The sequence below is a fragment of the Carex rostrata genome, chromosome 18, assembly GCF_964058835.1.
Source record: "Carex rostrata chromosome 18, lpCarRost1.2, whole genome shotgun sequence".
NCBI classification, from domain to species: Eukaryota; Viridiplantae; Streptophyta; class Magnoliopsida; order Poales; family Cyperaceae; genus Carex; species Carex rostrata.
Window position 1 is genome coordinate 6,075,681 of NC_135935.1, and position 13,443 is coordinate 6,089,123.

The 13,443-nt window shown below is 38.0% G+C and overlaps 38 non-coding genes across 38 annotated transcripts; all 38 read left to right on the forward strand.

Annotated features, from left to right (window-relative positions):
* The first annotated feature begins 12 nt into the window (after positions 1–12).
* Positions 13–131, forward strand: LOC144570101 (5S ribosomal RNA). Its single transcript, XR_013516370.1, has one exon. It is a non-coding gene; the product is annotated as a 5S ribosomal RNA (ribosomal RNA).
* Positions 132–355: 224 nt separating this feature from the next.
* Positions 356–474, forward strand: LOC144570102 (5S ribosomal RNA). The gene has a single exon (XR_013516371.1). It is a non-coding gene; the product is annotated as a 5S ribosomal RNA (ribosomal RNA).
* Positions 475–703: 229 nt separating this feature from the next.
* Positions 704–822, forward strand: LOC144570103 (5S ribosomal RNA). Its single transcript, XR_013516372.1, has one exon. It is a non-coding gene; the product is annotated as a 5S ribosomal RNA (ribosomal RNA).
* Positions 823–1,051: 229 nt separating this feature from the next.
* LOC144570104 (5S ribosomal RNA) lies at positions 1,052–1,170 on the forward strand. Its single transcript, XR_013516373.1, has one exon. It is a non-coding gene; the product is annotated as a 5S ribosomal RNA (ribosomal RNA).
* Positions 1,171–1,409: 239 nt separating this feature from the next.
* Positions 1,410–1,528, forward strand: LOC144570105 (5S ribosomal RNA). The gene has a single exon (XR_013516374.1). It is a non-coding gene; the product is annotated as a 5S ribosomal RNA (ribosomal RNA).
* A 239-nt stretch (positions 1,529–1,767) lies between these two features.
* LOC144570651 (5S ribosomal RNA) lies at positions 1,768–1,886 on the forward strand. Its single transcript, XR_013516910.1, has one exon. It is a non-coding gene; the product is annotated as a 5S ribosomal RNA (ribosomal RNA).
* Positions 1,887–2,125: 239 nt separating this feature from the next.
* On the forward strand, positions 2,126–2,244 carry LOC144570627 (5S ribosomal RNA). The gene has a single exon (XR_013516887.1). It is a non-coding gene; the product is annotated as a 5S ribosomal RNA (ribosomal RNA).
* A 244-nt stretch (positions 2,245–2,488) lies between these two features.
* Positions 2,489–2,607, forward strand: LOC144570106 (5S ribosomal RNA). Its single transcript, XR_013516375.1, has one exon. It is a non-coding gene; the product is annotated as a 5S ribosomal RNA (ribosomal RNA).
* A 224-nt stretch (positions 2,608–2,831) lies between these two features.
* On the forward strand, positions 2,832–2,950 carry LOC144570107 (5S ribosomal RNA). Its single transcript, XR_013516376.1, has one exon. It is a non-coding gene; the product is annotated as a 5S ribosomal RNA (ribosomal RNA).
* A 239-nt stretch (positions 2,951–3,189) lies between these two features.
* LOC144570109 (5S ribosomal RNA) lies at positions 3,190–3,308 on the forward strand. Its single transcript, XR_013516378.1, has one exon. It is a non-coding gene; the product is annotated as a 5S ribosomal RNA (ribosomal RNA).
* Positions 3,309–3,547: 239 nt separating this feature from the next.
* LOC144570110 (5S ribosomal RNA) lies at positions 3,548–3,666 on the forward strand. Its single transcript, XR_013516379.1, has one exon. It is a non-coding gene; the product is annotated as a 5S ribosomal RNA (ribosomal RNA).
* Positions 3,667–3,905: 239 nt separating this feature from the next.
* Positions 3,906–4,024, forward strand: LOC144570111 (5S ribosomal RNA). The gene has a single exon (XR_013516380.1). It is a non-coding gene; the product is annotated as a 5S ribosomal RNA (ribosomal RNA).
* A 239-nt stretch (positions 4,025–4,263) lies between these two features.
* LOC144570652 (5S ribosomal RNA) lies at positions 4,264–4,382 on the forward strand. The gene has a single exon (XR_013516911.1). It is a non-coding gene; the product is annotated as a 5S ribosomal RNA (ribosomal RNA).
* A 239-nt stretch (positions 4,383–4,621) lies between these two features.
* On the forward strand, positions 4,622–4,740 carry LOC144570112 (5S ribosomal RNA). Its single transcript, XR_013516381.1, has one exon. It is a non-coding gene; the product is annotated as a 5S ribosomal RNA (ribosomal RNA).
* Positions 4,741–4,964: 224 nt separating this feature from the next.
* Positions 4,965–5,083, forward strand: LOC144570113 (5S ribosomal RNA). The gene has a single exon (XR_013516382.1). It is a non-coding gene; the product is annotated as a 5S ribosomal RNA (ribosomal RNA).
* Positions 5,084–5,322: 239 nt separating this feature from the next.
* Positions 5,323–5,441, forward strand: LOC144570114 (5S ribosomal RNA). The gene has a single exon (XR_013516383.1). It is a non-coding gene; the product is annotated as a 5S ribosomal RNA (ribosomal RNA).
* A 239-nt stretch (positions 5,442–5,680) lies between these two features.
* Positions 5,681–5,799, forward strand: LOC144570115 (5S ribosomal RNA). Its single transcript, XR_013516384.1, has one exon. It is a non-coding gene; the product is annotated as a 5S ribosomal RNA (ribosomal RNA).
* A 224-nt stretch (positions 5,800–6,023) lies between these two features.
* LOC144570117 (5S ribosomal RNA) lies at positions 6,024–6,142 on the forward strand. Its single transcript, XR_013516385.1, has one exon. It is a non-coding gene; the product is annotated as a 5S ribosomal RNA (ribosomal RNA).
* A 239-nt stretch (positions 6,143–6,381) lies between these two features.
* On the forward strand, positions 6,382–6,500 carry LOC144571191 (5S ribosomal RNA). Its single transcript, XR_013517400.1, has one exon. It is a non-coding gene; the product is annotated as a 5S ribosomal RNA (ribosomal RNA).
* Positions 6,501–6,724: 224 nt separating this feature from the next.
* LOC144570118 (5S ribosomal RNA) lies at positions 6,725–6,843 on the forward strand. The gene has a single exon (XR_013516386.1). It is a non-coding gene; the product is annotated as a 5S ribosomal RNA (ribosomal RNA).
* Positions 6,844–7,082: 239 nt separating this feature from the next.
* Positions 7,083–7,201, forward strand: LOC144570119 (5S ribosomal RNA). Its single transcript, XR_013516387.1, has one exon. It is a non-coding gene; the product is annotated as a 5S ribosomal RNA (ribosomal RNA).
* A 239-nt stretch (positions 7,202–7,440) lies between these two features.
* Positions 7,441–7,559, forward strand: LOC144570121 (5S ribosomal RNA). The gene has a single exon (XR_013516389.1). It is a non-coding gene; the product is annotated as a 5S ribosomal RNA (ribosomal RNA).
* A 224-nt stretch (positions 7,560–7,783) lies between these two features.
* Positions 7,784–7,902, forward strand: LOC144570122 (5S ribosomal RNA). The gene has a single exon (XR_013516390.1). It is a non-coding gene; the product is annotated as a 5S ribosomal RNA (ribosomal RNA).
* Positions 7,903–8,141: 239 nt separating this feature from the next.
* On the forward strand, positions 8,142–8,260 carry LOC144569963 (5S ribosomal RNA). The gene has a single exon (XR_013516237.1). It is a non-coding gene; the product is annotated as a 5S ribosomal RNA (ribosomal RNA).
* A 239-nt stretch (positions 8,261–8,499) lies between these two features.
* LOC144570123 (5S ribosomal RNA) lies at positions 8,500–8,618 on the forward strand. The gene has a single exon (XR_013516391.1). It is a non-coding gene; the product is annotated as a 5S ribosomal RNA (ribosomal RNA).
* Positions 8,619–8,857: 239 nt separating this feature from the next.
* On the forward strand, positions 8,858–8,976 carry LOC144570124 (5S ribosomal RNA). The gene has a single exon (XR_013516392.1). It is a non-coding gene; the product is annotated as a 5S ribosomal RNA (ribosomal RNA).
* Positions 8,977–9,215: 239 nt separating this feature from the next.
* LOC144570125 (5S ribosomal RNA) lies at positions 9,216–9,334 on the forward strand. Its single transcript, XR_013516393.1, has one exon. It is a non-coding gene; the product is annotated as a 5S ribosomal RNA (ribosomal RNA).
* Positions 9,335–9,558: 224 nt separating this feature from the next.
* LOC144570126 (5S ribosomal RNA) lies at positions 9,559–9,677 on the forward strand. Its single transcript, XR_013516394.1, has one exon. It is a non-coding gene; the product is annotated as a 5S ribosomal RNA (ribosomal RNA).
* A 239-nt stretch (positions 9,678–9,916) lies between these two features.
* On the forward strand, positions 9,917–10,035 carry LOC144570698 (5S ribosomal RNA). Its single transcript, XR_013516954.1, has one exon. It is a non-coding gene; the product is annotated as a 5S ribosomal RNA (ribosomal RNA).
* A 239-nt stretch (positions 10,036–10,274) lies between these two features.
* LOC144570127 (5S ribosomal RNA) lies at positions 10,275–10,393 on the forward strand. The gene has a single exon (XR_013516395.1). It is a non-coding gene; the product is annotated as a 5S ribosomal RNA (ribosomal RNA).
* Positions 10,394–10,632: 239 nt separating this feature from the next.
* LOC144570128 (5S ribosomal RNA) lies at positions 10,633–10,751 on the forward strand. The gene has a single exon (XR_013516396.1). It is a non-coding gene; the product is annotated as a 5S ribosomal RNA (ribosomal RNA).
* A 239-nt stretch (positions 10,752–10,990) lies between these two features.
* On the forward strand, positions 10,991–11,109 carry LOC144570129 (5S ribosomal RNA). Its single transcript, XR_013516397.1, has one exon. It is a non-coding gene; the product is annotated as a 5S ribosomal RNA (ribosomal RNA).
* A 239-nt stretch (positions 11,110–11,348) lies between these two features.
* Positions 11,349–11,467, forward strand: LOC144569906 (5S ribosomal RNA). Its single transcript, XR_013516181.1, has one exon. It is a non-coding gene; the product is annotated as a 5S ribosomal RNA (ribosomal RNA).
* Positions 11,468–11,691: 224 nt separating this feature from the next.
* LOC144570739 (5S ribosomal RNA) lies at positions 11,692–11,810 on the forward strand. Its single transcript, XR_013516993.1, has one exon. It is a non-coding gene; the product is annotated as a 5S ribosomal RNA (ribosomal RNA).
* Positions 11,811–12,049: 239 nt separating this feature from the next.
* On the forward strand, positions 12,050–12,168 carry LOC144570130 (5S ribosomal RNA). The gene has a single exon (XR_013516398.1). It is a non-coding gene; the product is annotated as a 5S ribosomal RNA (ribosomal RNA).
* A 239-nt stretch (positions 12,169–12,407) lies between these two features.
* On the forward strand, positions 12,408–12,526 carry LOC144570132 (5S ribosomal RNA). Its single transcript, XR_013516400.1, has one exon. It is a non-coding gene; the product is annotated as a 5S ribosomal RNA (ribosomal RNA).
* Positions 12,527–12,750: 224 nt separating this feature from the next.
* Positions 12,751–12,869, forward strand: LOC144570740 (5S ribosomal RNA). Its single transcript, XR_013516994.1, has one exon. It is a non-coding gene; the product is annotated as a 5S ribosomal RNA (ribosomal RNA).
* Positions 12,870–13,108: 239 nt separating this feature from the next.
* On the forward strand, positions 13,109–13,227 carry LOC144570133 (5S ribosomal RNA). Its single transcript, XR_013516401.1, has one exon. It is a non-coding gene; the product is annotated as a 5S ribosomal RNA (ribosomal RNA).
* Positions 13,228–13,443: the final 216 nt, after the last annotated feature.

Sequence of the window (13,443 nt, forward strand, 5' to 3'; positions counted from 1 at the left end):
TCATTCTATAACGGATGCGATCATACCAGCACTAAAGCACCGGATCCCATCGGAACTCCGCAGTTAAGCGTGCTTGGGCAGGAGTAGTACTAGGATGGGTGACCTCCTGGGAAGTCCCTGTGTTGCATTCCTTTTTATTTTATTTTATTTTATTTTTTGTTGCCGCGCGTCGCACCCGCAAATGGCGTAATTCTGTATATGAGCGCACGAGGCGGTTGTCTCGGAGTTTTATCGAATTATGGAATTTTAACTTGTAAATTAAATTAGTTAGATAATTTTTGATGAAATTAAATCGGTTTTTAAATTAAAATAGTCGTTATTTGCGTTTAAGTAGAGGTTTGAGTCATTCTATAACGGATGCGATCATACCAGCACTAAAGCACCGGATCCCATCGGAACTCCGCAGTTAAGCGTGCTTGGGCAGGAGTAGTACTAGGATGGGTGACCTCCTGGGAAGTCCCTGTGTTGCATTCCTTTTTATTTTATTTTTTGTTGCCGCGCGTCGCACCCGCAAATGGCGTAATTCTGTATATGAGCGCACGAGGCGGTTGTCTCGGAGTTTTATCGAATTATGGAATTTTAACTTGTAAATTAAATTAAATTAAATTAAATTAGTTAGATAATTTTTGATGAAATTAAATCGGTTTTTAAATTAAAATAGTCGTTATTTGCGTTTAAGTAGAGGTTTGAGTCATTCTATAACGGATGCGATCATACCAGCACTAAAGCACCGGATCCCATCGGAACTCCGCAGTTAAGCGTGCTTGGGCAGGAGTAGTACTAGGATGGGTGACCTCCTGGGAAGTCCCTGTGTTGCATTCCTTTTTATTTTATTTTTTGTTGCCGCGCGTCGCACCCGCAAATGGCGTAATTCTGTATATGAGCGCACGAGGCGGTTGTCTCGGAGTTTTATCGAATTATGGAATTTTAACTTGTAAATTAAATTAAATTAAATTAAATTAGTTAGATAATTTTTGATGAAATTAAATCGGTTTTTAAATTAAAATAGTCGTTATTTGCGTTTAAGTAGAGGTTTGAGTCATTTTATAACGGATGCGATCATACCAGCACTAAAGCACCGGATCCCATCGGAACTCCGCAGTTAAGCGTGCTTGGGCAGGAGTAGTACTAGGATGGGTGACCTCCTGGGAAGTCCCTGTGTTGCATTCCTTTTTATTTTATTTTATTTTATTTTTTGTTGCCGCGCGTCGCACCCGCAAATGGCGTAATTCTGTATATGAGCGCACGAGGCGGTTGTCTCGGAGTTTTATCGAATTATGGAATTTTAACTTGTAAATTAAATTAAATTAAATTAAATTAGTTAGATAATTTTTGATGAAATTAAATCGGTTTTTAAATTAAAATAGTCGTTATTTGCGTTTAAGTAGAGGTTTGAGTCATTCTATAACGGATGCGATCATACCAGCACTAAAGCACCGGATCCCATCGGAACTCCGCAGTTAAGCGTGCTTGGGCAGGAGTAGTACTAGGATGGGTGACCTCCTGGGAAGTCCCTGTGTTGCATTCCTTTTTATTTTATTTTATTTTATTTTTTGTTGCCGCGCGTCGCACCCGCAAATGGCGTAATTCTGTATATGAGCGCACGAGGCGGTTGTCTCGGAGTTTTATCGAATTATGGAATTTTAACTTGTAAATTAAATTAAATTAAATTAAATTAGTTAGATAATTTTTGATGAAATTAAATCGGTTTTTAAATTAAAATAGTCGTTATTTGCGTTTAAGTAGAGGTTTGAGTCATTCTATAACGGATGCGATCATACCAGCACTAAAGCACCGGATCCCATCGGAAATCCGCAGTTAAGCGTGCTTGGGCAGGAGTAGTACTAGGATGGGTGACCTCCTGGGAAGTCCCTGTGTTGCATTCCTTTTTATTTTATTTTATTTTATTTTTTGTTGCCGCGCTTCGCACCCGCAAATGGCGTAATTCTGTATATGAGCGCACGAGGCGGTTGTCTCGGAGTTTTATCGAATTATGGAATTTTAACTTGTAAATTAAATTAAATTAAATTAAATTAGTTAGATAATTTTTGATGAAATTAAATCGGTTTTTAAATTAAAAAAGTCGTTATTTGCGTTTAAGTAGAGGTTTGAGTCATTCTATAACGGATGCGATCATACCAGCACTAAAGCACCGGATCCTATCGGAACTCCGCAGTTAAGCGTGCTTGGGCAGGAGTAGTACTAGGATGGGTGACCTCCTGGGAAGTCCCTGTGTTGCATTCCTTTTTATTTTATTTTATTTTATTTTTTGTTGCCGCGCGTCGCACCCGCAAATGGCGTAATTCTGTATATGAGCGCACGAGGCGGTTGTCTAGGAGTTTTTTCGAATTATGGAATTTTAACTTGTAAATTAAATTAAATTAAATTAAATTAAATTAGTTAGATAATTTTTGATGAAATTAAATCGGTTTTTAAATTAAAATAGTCGTTATTTGCGTTTAAGTAGAAGTTTGAGTCATTCTATAACGGATGCGATCATACCAGCACTAAAGCACCGGATCCCATCGGAACTCCGCAGTTAAGCGTGCTTGGGCAGGAGTAGTACTAGGATGGGTGACCTCCTGGGAAGTCCCTGTGTTGCATTCCTTTTTATTTTATTTTATTTTATTTTTTGTTGCCGCGCGTCGCACCCGCAAATGGCTTAATTCTGTATATGAGCGCACGAGGCGGTTGTCTCGGAGTTTTATCGAATTATGGAATTTTAACTTGTAAATTAAATTAGTTAGATAATTTTTGATGAAATTAAATCGGTTTTTAAATTAAAATAGTCGTTATTTGCGTTTAAGTAGAGGTTTGAGTCATTCTATAACGGATGCGATCATACCAGCACTAAAGCACCGGATCCCATCGGAACTCCGCAGTTAAGCGTGCTTGGGCAGGAGTAGTACTAGGATGGGTGACCTCCTGGGAAGTCCCTGTGTTGCATTCCTTTTTATTTTATTTTATTTTATTTTTTGTTGCCGCGCGTCGCACCCGCAAATGGCGTAATTCTGTATATGAGCGCACGAGGCGGTTGTCTCGGAGTTTTATCGAATTATGGAATTTTAACTTGTAAATTAAATTAAATTAAATTAAATTAGTTAGATAATTTTTGATGAAATTAAATCGGTTTTTAAATTAAAATAGTCGTTATTTGCGTTTAAGTAGAGGTTTGAGTCATTCTATAACGGATGCGATCATACCAGCACTAAAGCACCGGATCCCATCGGAACTCCGCAGTTAAGCGTGCTTGGGCAGGAGTAGTACTAGGATGGGTGACCTCCTGGGAAGTCCCTGTGTTGCATTCCTTTTTATTTTATTTTATTTTATTTTTTGTTGCCGCGCGTCGCACCCGCAAATGGCGTAATTCTGTATATGAGCGCACGAGGCGGTTGTCTCGGAGTTTTATCGAATTATGGAATTTTAACTTGTAAATTAAATTAAATTAAATTAAATTAGTTAGATAATTTTTGATGAAATTAAATCGGTTTTTAAATTAAAATAGTCGTTATTTGCGTTTAAGTAGAGGTTTGAGTCATTTTATAACGGATGCGATCATACCAGCACTAAAGCACCGGATCCCATCGGAACTCCGCAGTTAAGCGTGCTTGGGCAGGAGTAGTACTAGGATGGGTGACCTCCTGGGAAGTCCCTGTGTTGCATTCCTTTTTATTTTATTTTATTTTATTTTTTGTTGCCGCGCGTCGCACCCGCAAATGGCGTAATTCTGTATATGAGCGCACGAGGCGGTTGTCTCGGAGTTTTATCGAATTATGGAATTTTAACTTGTAAATTAAATTAAATTAAATTAAATTAGTTAGATAATTTTTGATGAAATTAAATCGGTTTTTAAATTAAAATAGTCGTTATTTGCGTTTAAGTAGAGGTTTGAGTCATTCTATAACGGATGCGATCATACCAGCACTAAAGCACCGGATCCCATCGGAACTCCGCAGTTAAGCGTGCTTGGGCAGGAGTAGTACTAGGATGGGTGACCTCCTGGGAAGTCCCTGTGTTGCATTCCTTTTTATTTTATTTTATTTTATTTTTTGTTGCCGCGCGTCGCACCCGCAAATGGCGTAATTCTGTATATGAGCGCACGAGGCGGTTGTCTCGGAGTTTTATCGAATTATGGAATTTTAACTTGTAAATTAAATTAAATTAAATTAAATTAGTTAGATAATTTTTGATGAAATTAAATCGGTTTTTAAATTAAAATAGTCGTTATTTGCGTTTAAGTAGAGGTTTGAGTCATTCTATAACGGATGCGATCATACCAGCACTAAAGCACCGGATCCCATCGGAAATCCGCAGTTAAGCGTGCTTGGGCAGGAGTAGTACTAGGATGGGTGACCTCCTGGGAAGTCCCTGTGTTGCATTCCTTTTTATTTTATTTTATTTTATTTTTTGTTGCCGCGCGTCGCACCCGCAAATGGCGTAATTCTGTATATGAGCGCACGAGGCGGTTGTCTCGGAGTTTTATCGAATTATGGAATTTTAACTTGTAAATTAAATTAAATTAAATTAAATTAGTTAGATAATTTTTGATGAAATTAAATCGGTTTTTAAATTAAAATAGTCGTTATTTGCGTTTAAGTAGAGGTTTGAGTCATTCTATAACGGATGCGATCATACCAGCACTAAAGCACCGGATCCCATCGGAACTCCGCAGTTAAGCGTGCTTGGGCAGGAGTAGTACTAGGATGGGTGACCTCCTGGGAAGTCCCTGTGTTGCATTCCTTTTTATTTTATTTTATTTTATTTTTTGTTGCCGCGCGTCGCACCCGCAAATGGCGTAATTCTGTATATGAGCGCACGAGGCGGTTGTCTCGGAGTTTTATCGAATTATGGAATTTTAACTTGTAAATTAAATTAGTTAGATAATTTTTGATGAAATTAAATCGGTTTTTAAATTAAAATAGTCGTTATTTGCGTTTAAGTAGAGGTTTGAGTCATTCTATAACGGATGCGATCATACCAGCACTAAAGCACCGGATCCCATCGGAACTCCGCAGTTAAGCGTGCTTGGGCAGGAGTAGTACTAGGATGGGTGACCTCCTGGGAAGTCCCTGTGTTGCATTCCTTTTTATTTTATTTTATTTTATTTTTTGTTGCCGCGCGTCGCACCCGCAAATGGCGTAATTCTGTATATGAGCGCACGAGGCGGTTGTCTCGGAGTTTTATCGAATTATGGAATTTTAACTTGTAAATTAAATTAAATTAAATTAAATTAGTTAGATAATTTTTGATGAAATTAAATCGGTTTTTAAATTAAAATAGTCGTTATTTGCGTTTAAGTAGAGGTTTGGGTCATTCTATAACGGATGCGATCATACCAGCACTAAAGCACCGGATCCCATCGGAACTCCGCAGTTAAGCGTGCTTGGGCAGGAGTAGTACTAGGATGGGTGACCTCCTGGGAAGTCCCTGTGTTGCATTCCTTTTTATTTTATTTTATTTTATTTTTTGTTGCCGCGCGTCGCACCCGCAAATGGCGTAATTCTGTATATGAGCGCACGAGGCGGTTGTCTCGGAGTTTTATCGAATTATGGAATTTTAACTTGTAAATTAAATTAAATTAAATTAAATTAGTTAGATAATTTTTGATGAAATTAAATCGGTTTTTAAATTAAAATAGTCGTTATTTGCGTTTAAGTAGAGGTTTGAGTCATTCTATAACGGATGCGATCATACCAGCACTAAAGCACCGGATCCCATCGGAACTCCGCAGTTAAGCGTGCTTGGGCAGGAGTAGTACTAGGATGGGTGACCTCCTGGGAAGTCCCTGTGTTGCATTCCTTTTTATTTTATTTTATTTTATTTTTTGTTGCCGCGCGTCGCACCCGCAAATGGCGTAATTCTGTATATGAGCGCACGAGGCGGTTGTCTCGGAGTTTTATCGAATTATGGAATTTTAACTTGTAAATTAAATTAGTTAGATAATTTTTGATGAAATTAAATCGGTTTTTAAATTAAAATAGTCGTTATTTGCGTTTAAGTAGAGGTTTGAGTCATTCTATAACGGATGCGATCATACCAGCACTAAAGCACCGGATCCCATCGGAACTCCGCAGTTAAGCGTGCTTGGGCAGGAGTAGTACTAGGATGGGTGACCTCCTGGGAAGTCCCTGTGTTGCATTCCTTTTTATTTTATTTTATTTTATTTTTTGTTGCCGCGCGTCGCACCCGCAAATGGCGTAATTCTGTATATGAGCGCACGAGGCGGTTGTCTCGGAGTTTTATCGAATTATGGAATTTTAACTTGTAAATTAAATTAAATTAAATTAAATTAGTTAGATAATTTTTTATGAAATTAAATCGGTTTTTAAATTAAAATAGTCGTTATTTGCGTTTAAGTAGAAGTTTGAGTCATTCTATAACGGATGCGATCATACCAGCACTAAAGCACCGGATCCCATCGGAACTCCGCAGTTAAGCGTGCTTGGGCAGGAGTAGTACTAGGATGGGTGACCTCCTGGGAAGTCCATGTGTTGCATTCCTTTTTATTTTATTTTATTTTATTTTTTGTTGCCGCGCGTCGCACCCGCAAATGGCGTAATTCTGTATATGAGCGCACGAGGCGGTTGTCTCGGAGTTTTATCGAATTATGGAATTTTAACTTGTAAATTAAATTAGTTAGATAATTTTTGATGAAATTAAATCGGTTTTTAAATTAAAATAGTCGTTATTTGCGTTTAAGTAGAGGTTTGAGTCATTCTATAACGGATGCGATCATACCAGCACTAAAGCACCGGATCCCATCGGAACTCCGCAGTTAAGCGTGCTTGGGCAGGAGTAGTACTAGGATGGGTGACCTCCTGGGAAGTCCCTGTGTTGCATTCCTTTTTATTTTATTTTATTTTATTTTTTGTTGCCGCGCGTCGCACCCGCAAATGGCGTAATTCTGTATATGAGCGCACGAGGCGGTTGTCTCGGAGTTTTATCGAATTATGGAATTTTAACTTGTAAATTAAATTAAATTAAATTAAATTAGTTAGATAATTTTTGATGAAATTAAATCGGTTTTTAAATTAAAATAGTCGTTATTTGCGTTTAAGTAGAGGTTTGAGTCATTCTATAACGGATGCGATCATACCAGCACTAAAGCACCGGATCCCATCGGAACTCCGCAGTTAAGCGTGCTTGGGCAGGAGTAGTACTAGGATGGGTGACCTCCTGGGAAGTCCCTGTGTTGCATTCCTTTTTATTTTATTTTATTTTATTTTTTGTTGCCGCGCGTCGCACCCGCAAATGGCGTAATTCTGTATATGAGCGCACGAGGCGGTTGTCTCGGAGTTTTATCGAATTATGGAATTTTAACTTGTAAATTAAATTAAATTAAATTAAATTAGTTAGATAATTTTTGATGAAATTAAATCGGTTTTTAAATTAAAATAGTCGTTATTTGCGTTTAAGTAGAGGTTTGAGTCATTCTATAACGGATGCGATCATACCAGCACTAAAGCACCGGATCCCATCGGAACTCCGCAGTTAAGCGTGCTTGGGCAGGAGTAGTACTAGGATGGGTGACCTCCTGGGAAGTCCCTGTGTTGCATTCCTTTTTATTTTATTTTATTTTATTTTTTGTTGCCGCGCGTCGCACCCGCAAATGGCGTAATTCTGTATATGAGCGCACGAGGCGGTTGTCTCGGAGTTTTATCGAATTATGGAATTTTAACTTGTAAATTAAATTAGTTAGATAATTTTTGATGAAATTAAATCGGTTTTTAAATTAAAATAGTCGTTATTTGCGTTTAAGTAGAGGTTTGAGTCATTCTATAACGGATGCGATCATACCAGCACTAAAGCACCGGATCCCATCGGAACTCCGCAGTTAAGCGTGCTTGGGCAGGAGTAGTACTAGGATGGGTGACCTCCTGGGAAGTCCCTGTGTTGCATTCCTTTTTATTTTATTTTATTTTATTTTTTGTTGCCGCGCGTCGCACCCGCAAATGGCGTAATTCTGTATATGAGCGCACGAGGCGGTTGTCTCGGAGTTTTATCGAATTATGGAATTTTAACTTGTAAATTAAATTAAATTAAATTAAATTAGTTAGATAATTTTTGATGAAATTAAATCGGTTTTTAAATTAAAATAGTCGTTATTTGCGTTTAAGTAGAAGTTTGAGTCATTCTATAACGGATGCGATCATACCAGCACTAAAGCACCGGATCCCATCGGAACTCCGCAGTTAAGCGTGCTTGGGCAGGAGTAGTACTAGGATGGGTGACCTCCTGGGAAGTCCATGTGTTGCATTCCTTTTTATTTTATTTTATTTTATTTTTTGTTGCCGCGCGTCGCACCCGCAAATGGCGTAATTCTGTATATGAGCGCACGAGGCGGTTGTCTCGGAGTTTTATCGAATTATGGAATTTTAACTTGTAAATTAAATTAAATTAAATTAAATTAGTTAGATAATTTTTGATGAAATTAAATCGGTTTTTAAATTAAAATAGTCGTTATTTGCGTTTAAGTAGAGGTTTGAGTCATTCTATAACGGATGCGATCATACCAGCACTAAAGCACCGGATCCCATCGGAACTCCGCAGTTAAGCGTGCTTGGGCAGGAGTAGTACTAGGATGGGTGACCTCCTGGGAAGTCCCTGTGTTGCATTCCTTTTTATTTTATTTTATTTTATTTTTTGTTGCCGCGCGTCGCACCCGCAAATGGCGTAATTATGTATATGAGCGCACGAGGCGGTTGTCTCGGAGTTTTATCGAATTATGGAATTTTAACTTGTAAATTAAATTAAATTAAATTAAATTAGTTAGATAATTTTTGATGAAATTAAATCGGTTTTTAAATTAAAATAGTCGTTATTTGCGTTTAAGTAGAGGTTTGAGTCATTCTATAACGGATGCGATCATACCAGCACTAAAGCACCGGATCCCATCGGAACTCCGCAGTTAAGCGTGCTTGGGCAGGAGTAGTACTAGGATGGGTGACCTCCTGGGAAGTCCCTGTGTTGCATTCCTTTTTATTTTATTTTATTTTATTTTTTGTTGCCGCGCGTCGCACCCGCAAATGGCGTAATTCTGTATATGAGCGCACGAGGCGGTTGTCTCGGAGTTTTATCGAATTATGGAATTTTAACTTGTAAATTAAATTAAATTAAATTAAATTAGTTAGATAATTTTTGATGAAATTAAATCGGTTTTTAAATTAAAATAGTCGTTATTTGCGTTTAAGTAGAGGTTTGAGTCATTCTATAACGGATGCGATCATACCAGCACTAAAGCACCGGATCCCATCGGAACTCCGCAGTTAAGCGTGCTTGGGCAGGAGTAGTACTAGGATGGGTGACCTCCTGGGAAGTCCCTGTGTTGCATTCCTTTTTATTTTATTTTATTTTATTTTTTGTTGCCGCGCGTCGCACTCGCAAATGGCGTAATTCTGTATATGAGCGCACGAGGCGGTTGTCTCGGAGTTTTATCGAATTATGGAATTTTAACTTGTAAATTAAATTAGTTAGATAATTTTTGATGAAATTAAATCGGTTTTTAAATTAAAATAGTCGTTATTTGCGTTTAAGTAGAGGTTTGAGTCATTCTATAACGGATGCGATCATACCAGCACTAAAGCACCGGATCCCATCGGAACTCCGCAGTTAAGCGTGCTTGGGCAGGAGTAGTACTAGGATGGGTGACCTCCTGGGAAGTCCCTGTGTTGCATTCCTTTTTATTTTATTTTATTTTATTTTTTGTTGCCGCGCGTCGCACCCGCAAATGGCGTAATTCTGTATATGAGCGCCCGAGGCGGTTGTCTCGGAGTTTTATCGAATTATGGAATTTTAACTTGTAAATTAAATTAAATTAAATTAAATTAGTTAGATAATTTTTGATGAAATTAAATCGGTTTTTAAATTAAAATAGTCGTTATTTGCGTTTAAGTAGAGGTTTGAGTCATTCTATAAAGGATGCGATCATACCAGCACTAAAGCACCGGATCCCATCGGAACTCCGCAGTTAAGCGTGCTTGGGCAGGAGTAGTACTAGGATGGGTGACCTCCTGGGAAGTCCCTTTGTTGCATTCCTTTTTATTTTATTTTATTTTATTTTTTGTTGCCGCGCGTCGCACCCGCAAATGGCGTAATTCTGTATATGAGCGCACGAGGCGGTTGTCTCGGAGTTTTATCGAATTATGGAATTTTAACTTGTAAATTAAATTAAATTAAATTAAATTAGTTAGATAATTTTTGATGAAATTAAATCGGTTTTTAAATTAAAATAGTCGTTATTTGCGTTTAAGTAGAGGTTTGAGTCATTCTATAACGGATGCGATCATACCAGCACTAAAGCACCGGATCCCATCGGAACTCCGCAGTTAAGCGTGCTTGGGCAGGAGTAGTACTAGGATGGGTGACCTCCTGGGAAGTCCCTGTGTTGCATTCCTTTTTATTTTATTTTATTTTATTTTTTGTTGCCGCGCGTCGCACCCGCAAATGGCGTAATTATGTATATGAGCGCACGAGGCGGTTGTCTCGGAGTTTTATCGAATTATGGAATTTTAACTTGTAAATTAAATTAAATTAAATTAAATTAGTTAGATAATTTTTGATGAAATTAAATCGGTTTTTAAATTAAAATAGTCGTTATTTGCGTTTAAGTAGAGGTTTGAGTCATTCTATAACGGATGCGATCATACCAGCACTAAAGCACCGGATCCCATCGGAACTCCGCAGTTAAGCGTGCTTGGGCAGGAGTAGTACTAGGATGGGTGACCTCCTGGGAAGTCCCTGTGTTGCATTCCTTTTTATTTTATTTTATTTTATTTTTTGTTGCCGCGCGTCGCACCCGCAAATGGCGTAATTCTGTATATGAGCGCACGAGGCGGTTGTCTCGGAGTTTTATCGAATTATGGAATTTTAACTTGTAAATTAAATTAAATTAAATTAAATTAGTTAGATAATTTTTGATGAAATTAAATCGGTTTTTAAATTAAAATAGTCGTTATTTGCGTTTAAGTAGAGGTTTGAGTCATTCTATAACGGATGCGATCATACCAGCACTAAAGCACCGGATCCCATCGGAACTCCGCAGTTAAGCGTGCTTGGGCAGGAGTAGTACTAGGATGGGTGACCTCCTGGGAAGTCCCTGTGTTGCATTCCTTTTTATTTTATTTTATTTTATTTTTTGTTGCCGCGCGTCGCACCCGCAAATGGCGTAATTCTGTATATGAGCGCACGAGGCGGTTGTCTAGGAGTTTTATCGAATTATGGAATTTTAACTTGTAAATTAAATTAAATTAAATTAAATTAGTTAGATAATTTTTGATGAAATTAAATCGGTTTTTAAATTAAAATAGTCGTTATTTGCGTTTAAGTAGAAGTTTGAGTCATTCTATAACGGATGCGATCATACCAGCACGAAAGCACCGGATCCCATCGGAACTCCGCAGTTAAGCGTGCTTGGGCAGGAGTAGTACTAGGATGGGTGACCTCCTGGGAAGTCCATGTGTTGCATTCCTTTTTATTTTATTTTATTTTATTTTTTGTTGCCGCGCGTCGCACCCGCAAATGGCGTAATTCTGTATATGAGCGCACGAGGCGGTTGTCTCGGAGTTTTATCGAATTATGGAATTTTAACTTGTAAATTAAATTAGTTAGATAATTTTTGATGAAATTAAATCGGTTTTTAAATTAAAATAGTCGTTATTTGCGTTTAAGTAGAGGTTTGAGTCATTCTATAACGGATGCGATCATACCAGCACTAAAGCACCGGATCCCATCGGAACTCCGCAGTTAAGCGTGCTTGGGCAGGAGTAGAACTAGGATGGGTGACCTCCTGGGAAGTCCCTGTGTTGCATTCCTTTTTATTTTATTTTATTTTATTTTTTGTTGCCGCGCGTCGCACCCGCAAATGGCGTAATTCTGTATATGAGCGCACGAGGCGGTTGTCTCGGAGTTTTATCGAATTATGGAATTTTAACTTGTAAATTAAATTAAATTAAATTAAATTAGTTAGATAATTTTTGATGAAATTAAATCGGTTTTTAAATTAAAATAGTCGTTATTTGCGTTTAAGTAGAGGTTTGGGTCATTCTATAACGGATGCGATCATACCAGCACTAAAGCACCGGATCCCATCGGAACTCCGCAGTTAAGCGTGCTTGGGCAGGAGTAGTACTAGGATGGGTGACCTCCTGGGAAGTCCCTGTGTTGCATTCCTTTTTATTTTATTTTATTTTATTTTTTGTTGCCGCGCGTCGCACCCGCAAATGGCGTAATTCTGTATATGAGCGCACGAGGCGGTTGTCTCGGAGTTTTATCGAATTATGGAATTTTAACTTGTAAATTAAATTAAATTAAATTAAATTAGTTAGATAATTTTTGATGAAATTAAATCGGTTTTTAAATTAAAATAGTCGTTATTTGCGTTTAAGTAGAGGTTTGAGTCATTCTATAACGGATGCGATCATACCAGCACTAAAGCACCGGATCCCATCGGAACTCCGCAGTTAAGCGTGCTTGGGCAGGAGTAGTACTAGGATGGGTGACCTCCTGGGAAGTCCCTGTGTTGCATTCCTTTTTATTTTATTTTATTTTATTTTTTGTTGCCGCGCGTCGCACCCGCAAATGGCGTAATTCTGTATATGAGCGCACGAGGCGGTTGTCTCGGAGTTTTATCGAATTATGGAATTTTAACTTGTAAATTAAATTAGTTAGATAATTTTTGATGAAATTAAATCGGTTTTTAAATTAAAATAGTCGTTATTTGCGTTTAAGTAGAGGTTTGAGTCATTCTATAACGGATGCGATCATACCAGCACTAAAGCACCGGATCCCATCGGAACTCCGCAGTTAAGCGTGCTTGGGCAGGAGTAGAACTAGGATGGGTGACCTCCTGGGAAGTCCCTGTGTTGCATTCCTTTTTATTTTATTTTATTTTATTTTTTGTTGCCGCGCGTCGCACCCGCAAATGGCGTAATTCTGTATATGAGCGCACGAGGCGGTTGTCTCGGAGTTTTATCGAATTATGGAATTTTAACTTGTAAATTAAATTAAATTAAATTAAATTAGTTAGATAATTTTTGATGAAATTAAATCGGTTTTTAAATTAAAATAGTCGTTATTTGCGTTTAAGTAGAGGTTTGGGTCATTCTATAACGGATGCGATCATACCAGCACTAAAGCACCGGATCCCATCGGAACTCCGCAGTTAAGCGTGCTTGGGCAGGAGTAGTACTAGGATGGGTGACCTCCTGGGAAGTCCCTGTGTTGCATTCCTTTTTATTTTATTTTATTTTATTTTTTGTTGCCGCGCGTCGCACCCGCAAATGGCGTAATTCTGTATATGAGCGCACGAGGCGGTTGTCTCGGAGTTTTATCGAATTATGGAATTTTAACTTGTAAATTAAATTAAATTAAATTAAATTAGTTAGATAATTTTTGATGAAATTAAATCGGTTTTTAAATTAAAATAGTCGTTATTTGCGTTTAAGT